Source organism: Fundulus heteroclitus, unplaced genomic scaffold, assembly GCF_011125445.2.
Source record: "Fundulus heteroclitus isolate FHET01 unplaced genomic scaffold, MU-UCD_Fhet_4.1 scaffold_56, whole genome shotgun sequence".
Taxonomy (NCBI): Eukaryota; Metazoa; Chordata; class Actinopteri; order Cyprinodontiformes; family Fundulidae; genus Fundulus; species Fundulus heteroclitus.
Genome location: NW_023396989.1, coordinates 662,088 through 669,587, shown reverse-complemented (window position 1 = coordinate 669,587; position 7,500 = coordinate 662,088). Strand labels below are relative to the sequence as shown.

Genomic DNA, 7,500 nt, shown 5'->3' with positions numbered 1-7,500 from the left:
CTTTAGGACAACATGGCGAGGGTCCAGCTGCAGCTTCTCTCTGTTTTCTCAGACCCTGAAGCTGCAGCATCAGCAGATCTCTGCCGGCTGAAGGCGTCCTGAAGGCGTCCTGAAGGCGCCCTGAAGGCGTCCTGAAGGCGTCCTGAAGGCGTCCGGCTGCAGCGATCAGCTCCTGTTTCACTCTAAGCAGATATCCGCCGTATTAATGCTGCTCTGTGCTGCTCTATGCTGCTCTCACTGATCACCTGCAGCCTCTGGATCAATACAAACACGTGGTCTTCAGCCCCGGAGGCTGAGCTGCTCCTGCTGATGTCACCCTACCGTTCCCCCAAGGTTCCCTCCTCTGAGTACTCCACCCAGTTCTGGGCTTCCTGCCACTCCCCCCCCCCCCCCCCCCCCCCCCTGCAGGTCTCAGCAGCTTCCTGCTGATTTACCGCTCTGTTTCCCATCAGCGGCTCCGCCTGCAGGCTTTCATCACCTCCAGACGGGTTCAGGTCCCGTGGTTCTGCTTTGCCTTCCTGACCCGGTTCTGTTCTGAAGAGACGTTTCAGTCTGTCAAACATCTGCAGCATCACTGGGACCCGTGATTCCTGCAGCAGAACATGAAACCAGAACGGCCGATCATTTAAAGGATCCAGAGAACCGTTGTGGAACCGGGTCTGTGTGCCGTTCAGGGAGCTGGGAATGTGCAGCTCCCCTCACCGACTGAGTCACTGCTTACAGGAAACACTCAGAGCCAATGCACTGATCAAAGAGCTCAGGTGTTCAGGTTGAGTCAGCCAATCAGAGAGCAGAGTCCGCTGATGTACTGCTTTGATCCGCCACCGTGGTCGGGTTGAGACGGGAGAGTAGGACGCTGACTTTCATGTGACGACGGGCCGGTTTGAGGCATGCAAGGTAGGAAACATCAAACCCATGCGTCCCGTCGCCTCCTTCATCACAGGAAGAGGAGCAAGCAGAGAAAAGGGAGGAGGAACGTTCTGGAAGGAGTCAGAGGTGTGGGAGAGCAAAAGGGAAAACGTAGGAGAGCAGAGAGAAATGAGAGAGGTGCAGAGTGTAGAAGAAGAAAAAGGAGGATAAAAAAGCATCTGTCAGGATGAAAATGATGCCGCTGCAGCCTGAGAGACAAAGCTCAGGGCAGCAGGTGTGCGGTCACCTGACCAGAAGCTGACAGAGTGATGAAGGCCTCTGTCCTTGGCAGCTAACACGGTGAGGAGGTCTGCAGTGTCCTGGTGTCAACTGTAGGAGCCCCCCCCCCCCCCCCCCAATGAGACCCTCCGATGACACGCCTTCCTTTAACCCTGAAGCCCGACTCAGGTGTGTGAACGTCCCCCAGTGGGGCGCTGCGCCGGCAGCAGATGGCGCTTCCTGCAGGCTCCTGGAGCAGCGTGGCTACAGTCAGGGTGACCGGACCTGGCTCTGTGTGAGTGGAGGACGAGCAGCTGCTGCAGGATATAAATACCAGAGGCCTCAGGGGGCAGATGTTCCCCCATTGCTGCTGACAGTCTGCAGCCTCCCGTCTGATGCTGGGCTGAGGTGCATTCAGCATCCCTGGGCCCTCAGGGGCCCAAACATGTTGGGTCGTCAGACGACAGAAGAAAGAATTAAAAACCAACAGCAGAACTACACCTGAGAAAGAGACTGTATCCATGTGTCACCTGTCCCTCCGTTCATTCGTTTTTCCTTTCAGGCAAGGAATATATGTCTGACCCAGAGAATTCTCACAGTAGTACTGGTAGTACTGTAGTAACTGTAATTAATTTAACTGTATTACTGTAGTACTCTACTATCTGAGGAATGGTACTGTAGTGTCTGTGGTACTTGCAGCTTCCAAGGTCTCACTGCAGCGTCTTTGCATCTCAGCTGTTGAAGGATTGTTTGTTCAGCAAAACTGCAGCTTATTTTTAGAACAACACACATCCATGTTTTACATACTTACTGAGGTCCAGTAAGTATCCAGTCATTTCCAGTCCTGTCTATGGCTTAACCTGACCATTACTAGAACCTGACCTCTACTAGAACCTGACCATTACTAGAACCTGACCATTACTAGACCTTGATCATTACTAGTACCCTCACCATTACTACAACCTGACGACTACTAGTACCTGACCATTACTAGACCTTGATCATTACTAGTACATGACCGTTACTAGTACCTGACTATTACTAGTACCTGACCATTACTAGAACCTGACCAATACTAGAACCTGACCATTACTAGAACCTGACCACTACTAGTACCTGACCGTTACTAGTACCTGACTATTACTAGTACCTGACCATTACTAGAACCTGACCTCTACTAGAACCTGACCATTACTAGTACCTGACCATTACTAGACCTTGATCATTACTAGTACCTGACCATTACTAGTACCTGACCATTACTAGAACCTGACCACTACTAGTACCTGACCAATACTAGACCTTGATCATTACTAGTACCTGACTATTACTAGTACCTGACCATTACTAGTACCTGACCATTACTAGAACCTGACCAATACTAGAACCTGACCATTACTAGTACCTAACCATTACTAGAACCTGACCATTACTAGTACCTGACCATTACTAGTACCTCACCATTACTAGAACCTGACGACTACTAGTACCTGACCATTACTAGACCTTGATCATTACTAGTACATGACCGTTACTAGTACCTGACTATTACTAGTACCTGACCATTACTAGAACCTGACCATTACTAGAACCTGACCAATACTAGAACCTGACCATTAGTAGTAGAACCCGACCATTACTAGTACCTGACCATTACTAGACCCCAACCATTACTAGAACCTGACCATTACTAGAACCTGACCATTACTAGTACCTGACCATTACTAGACCCCAACCATTACTAGTACCTGACCATTACTAGTACCTGACCATTACTAGAACCTGACCATTACTAGAACCTGACCATTACTAGTACCTGACCACTACTAGTACCTGACCATTACTAGAACCTGACCATTACTAGAACCTGACCATTACTAGTACCTGACCATTACTAGAACCTGACCATTACTAGTACCTGACCACTACTAGAACCTGACCATTACTAGTACCTGACCATTACTAGAACCTGACCATTACTAGAACCTGACCAATACTAGTACCTGACCATTACTAGAACCTGACCATTACTAGTACCTGACCATTACTAGAACCTGACCATTACTAGTACCTGACCATTACTAGAACCTGACCATTACTAGTACCTGACCATTACTAGACTAGAACCTGACCATTACTAGTACCTGACCATTACTAGAACCTGACCATTACTAGTAACCCCCAAAGTGCAGAGGAACAGAAAGGTTCTCACTTTGGTGGTAAAATATGGAGAATATGTTCTCACTCAGCTGCAGTTTCAGGCTCACACACACACATAGGGAGGCTCCCCTCTTCGTCATTACTCTGCAGCCTTCTAGCAGCTCCTCTTCATCATCAGCTCCCTCCTCTTCCTCATTAGCTACCTCCTCCCTCCTCTTCATCAGGAGCATCCAGCTGAGCAGGTTTCCTCTCATTTTATCTCACCTGTTCTGCCTGAAGAAGCTGGACTGAGATGGATCAATGGATGAATTATGGAGGAAGAGGAGGAGGAGGAGGAGGAGGAAGGACGTCAGAGCTGGTCTTCCTCCTCCTCCTCGGTATCTGAGTGGCTCTAATAATAATCCAGCGATGTTTTATTGATGGATGCTGCCTTCGCTCTGTGAGGAGCTGTGTGTCTCATCCATGACTCACCAGCAGGTCAGCCTCTAAGCTCCGCCTACTTCACCTCTGACCTGCTCAGGGACCCCCTGAATGAGAAAATCCTCGTTATTCGATGCTGCAGCGCACATATTCCCTGGTTACTGGGGGAAAATAGGGAGTACCAATATGGCCGCTGGTGGCTTCACAGCGATGTGTACTACCAACGGCCAATCAGCAATCCAGTGAATAAATAGAGATCAGTGGTTGCAGCGGATCCTGCGGCGCCGCCATCTTGGATGGGTCTCTCCTACTGTAGGCTGGCATAGGAGCCAAGGAGAGTAAAGGCAGAGGGAGCAACTTTACCGTATTCTCTGCAGTTTACAGTCTCAATAACCGGGGATAGCTGCTGGAAGCAGATCACCGTTCTGGCCTGAGATTGGTTCTGAACATGAGTTTTACTTGGTGAGAACAAAGCAGAACCCCACCAGATGATTTTATGTTTATTAATCTGTTATCACCGATGGTGGTGCAGGAACCAGACTGCAGAGTGAACTTGTTCTCAGCGTGCACCAGCTCCTCAGACCAGAACAGGAGTAGGAGCTGAGCTGCTAGATTAGATCCATAAACTACAGATTTGCTTAATCTGGAATAATCTGGATTAAGGGTGAGGGTTCTCCAGAACCATTCTACAGAAACATCAGCGGAAGAACTAGAGTCAGGAGGTAACAAGGTTCTTCTAGAAGCAGGAAGGAGCAACCAGGGATTTTCCTTATTAGGTCTTATTAACCCTTCCTTCCCAGCTAGCGCCTCCTACTGGTCAGCTGTGTTACTGCGTGCTCCTCATGCAGGAGCAGAGGTGGAAAGAGAAAGTGTTCTCAAGTCAAAAGTACGCTTTGACAAAGTTTTACTTCAATACAACTTACCCGTGTAAAAGGTTACCCAAGAAAAAGTAAAAAGTACCTGATTAAACACTGACTATAAGTAAAACTTAAGGTCAAAGTGGAGATATTGGTGTCAAGTTGGTTATAACTAAAGGAGAACCTTTCTAAATGAAAATCAAACATGTCAACACATTATAATGACATCATGAATATTTGCAGGTAACAGAAGCCACCAGTCAGCGATAAAGACGATGTTTCAGTTTTACAGGTCAACTGGGGACAACGTTAGAAAGTCAAACCGTTAGCCTGCCATGCTCCGCTGTGCAGGAAACAGGCAAAATGTCCCGTTAAAGTCTAAAAGCTCTTTAACTCGCCTCCACCTGCTCGTCTGGCTTTGATGTTGAGCTTTTAGGTCGCTCCATCTCAAGCTGCCGCCTGTTTCCTGACAGGGAAACTTAATCCGGTCCGGTAAGTGGGGATGCAGCGGTGGTCCACCTCTGCTGGAGGTCCGACTGAGGCGCCTCCATGCTGGACCTGATAACCGGACCTGATGGATCATTAATGTTGCTTCTGCTGCTTTTTTTTTTGTTGTTTGTCTTTTTTTTTTGAATGATTTGATTTAATGCAAACTGAGGTGAATTTTTAAATCATATTCAAGTACAGGGTCTCCTCCCGTTTTGGTCCGTGAGGCAGACACCCCGTCTACTTTTAAGACTTAATCTTAAAACTTTCCTTTGTGACAAAGCTTCTAGTCAGAGTGGCTCATGTTACCCTGAGCTACCTCTATAGTTATGCTGCTATAGGCTTAGGCTGCTGGAGGACATCAGGGTCTATTTCTCTCACTCTGCTTAGTTCTCCTACTGCTCTCCAATCTGCATTTTTTGTTGTTATTTCAGCTTCTAACTTTTTGTTCTCTGTCATTTTTCTCTTCATAGAAGGTACACCTGGTCTGGCGTTCTGTTTAGCTGTGACATCATCGGGGGGGGGGGGGGGGGGCAGATCATCCCACTATTACCATCTAACATAGAAGTACTCCTCTGACGCTCTCTGTGTTTGTTGTCTCCAGCTGGTGGGCGAGCAGCAGGAGAGCCGGCCTCTGCTGAGTCCCTCCATCGATGACTTCCTCTCAGAGAGCCGACCCCCGACCTCCAGCCGACCCCCGACCTCCAACACAGCAGGTAGGACTCCTCATGCTGCCCCTCCCCCACCTCCTGCTGCGTGAGGTCCAGCAGGCCTGCTGCTGATGAACTGGGCCGGGTTCTGTTCTGCCAGCAAAGCCCGGTCAGGAAATCCAGTCTTCCTGATCCACATCCTCAGAGATCAGAGCGGTTCTGGTGCCGGCTGCTGGAAATCGGACCTTTCAGGAACATCGGGTCAGCTGACGGTTTTCTACCAGGTTCTACCAGCTCCTTCAGAACCCGTGGTTGCTGTCCTAAAGAAGGTTCCAGGTTCTGGATCAGGCTCCGGGCCGAATCAATCCCACAGAACCGACTGGACTCGTCTGGTCATCATATCCTCCTCCTCAGGCAGAAACGGTGCAGTCGTTAGCGTTCTGGACCTGCTGTGTCCTCCTCTCCATCCTCAGAACCAGGGACATGCTGGAACATGATCCGGATCAGACTGGGTCATGTTCTAGTCAGCGATGAGGACCGCAGCCGGGTCGAACCAGCAGTTCTGACTCAGTCCGTCTTTCCCGAACTGTCAGCTGACTTTAGCCCTCGGGTTTGATCCGCAAGCTGTGCAGAAATGCATGAACATTCTGTTTGTTCTGTTGCAGTTCTGTCCACGGATCTGGACCCTGGTGGACCTCAGCGACCGGCTGAGACCGGGGAGCGCAGGGCGAGGAAGAGTCCACTGAGGAGGAGGCCCGGCTCCAGGAGTCCAAGGCACAGAACCAGAACCGAGGAGACAGCACTGGTCCAGGTTCAGGTGGAGCACCAGCCCGCCAGCCCCCAGAACCCCCGAACGGATCTCCCTGGACTCAGGTGAGTCCTGTGGCCTCAGACGGTTACCTTAGCAGGTCCACACAGGTTCTGCTTGTTCATTCAGCCCGTCTCAGATGTTCTGTAGACCCATCAGACCCGGTTTCGCTGGCTAGATCCAGCAGAACTGGGTCTAAGTGAGCCTTCATTTAGAAGACAGGAAGCAGAACATGTTCAGGCTTCGTTTGGAGCGGGTTCTGAACCCGGGGAGGCGACCTGGAGAACTGGATCTCATCAAGCAGAACCTCCTGCTGGAAACATCTAGCACACATGAGGCCACTAGAGTCCAGAACCGGAGTCCATAGAGTCCAGAACCGGAGTCCATAGAGTCAAGAACCCACAAAGTCCATAGAGTCCAGAACCAGAGCCTACAGAGTCCAGAACCATAGAGTCCAGAACAGAGCGCCATAGAGTCCAGAACCCATAGAGTCCAGAACCAGAGCGCATAGAGTCCCAGAACCAGAGTCCAAGAGCCAGAACCAGAGTCCAGTCATAGAGTCCAGAAACCGGAGCTCATAGAGTCCAGAACCAGAAGTCCATAGAGTCCAGAACCAGAGCCAATAGAGTCCAGAACCAGAGCCAATAGAGTCCAGAACCAGAGTCCATAGAGTCCAGAACCCACAAAAGTCCATAGAGTCCAGAACCAGAGCTACAGAGTCCAGAACCATAGAGTCCAGAACCAGAGCGCATAGAGTCCAGAACCATAGAGTCCAGAAACCAGAGCGCATAGAGTCCAGAACCAGAGTCCAGAACCAGAGTCCAGAACCAGAGTCCAGAGAGTCCCAGAACCCAAAAAGTCCATAGAGTCCAGAACCAGAGCCTACAGGAGTCCAGAACCCATAGAGTCCAGAACCAGAGCGCATAGAGTCCAGAACCAATAGGAGTCCAGAACCAGAGCGAATAGAGTCCAGAACCAGAGTCCATAGAGT

At 49.9% G+C, this 7,500-nt stretch overlaps 1 long non-coding RNA gene across 1 annotated transcript in view; it reads left to right on the top strand.

Annotated features, from left to right (window-relative positions):
* LOC118561114 overlaps positions 1 to 6,378 on the top strand; it is an 11,036-nt gene extending 4,658 nt beyond the window's left edge. The window contains exons 2-3 of the long non-coding RNA XR_004929772.1: positions 5,656 to 5,767; positions 6,367 to 6,378. This is a non-coding gene — a long non-coding RNA (uncharacterized LOC118561114). The remainder of the gene's footprint in view (positions 1 to 5,655; positions 5,768 to 6,366) is intronic.
* Positions 6,379 to 7,500: the final 1,122 nt, after the last annotated feature.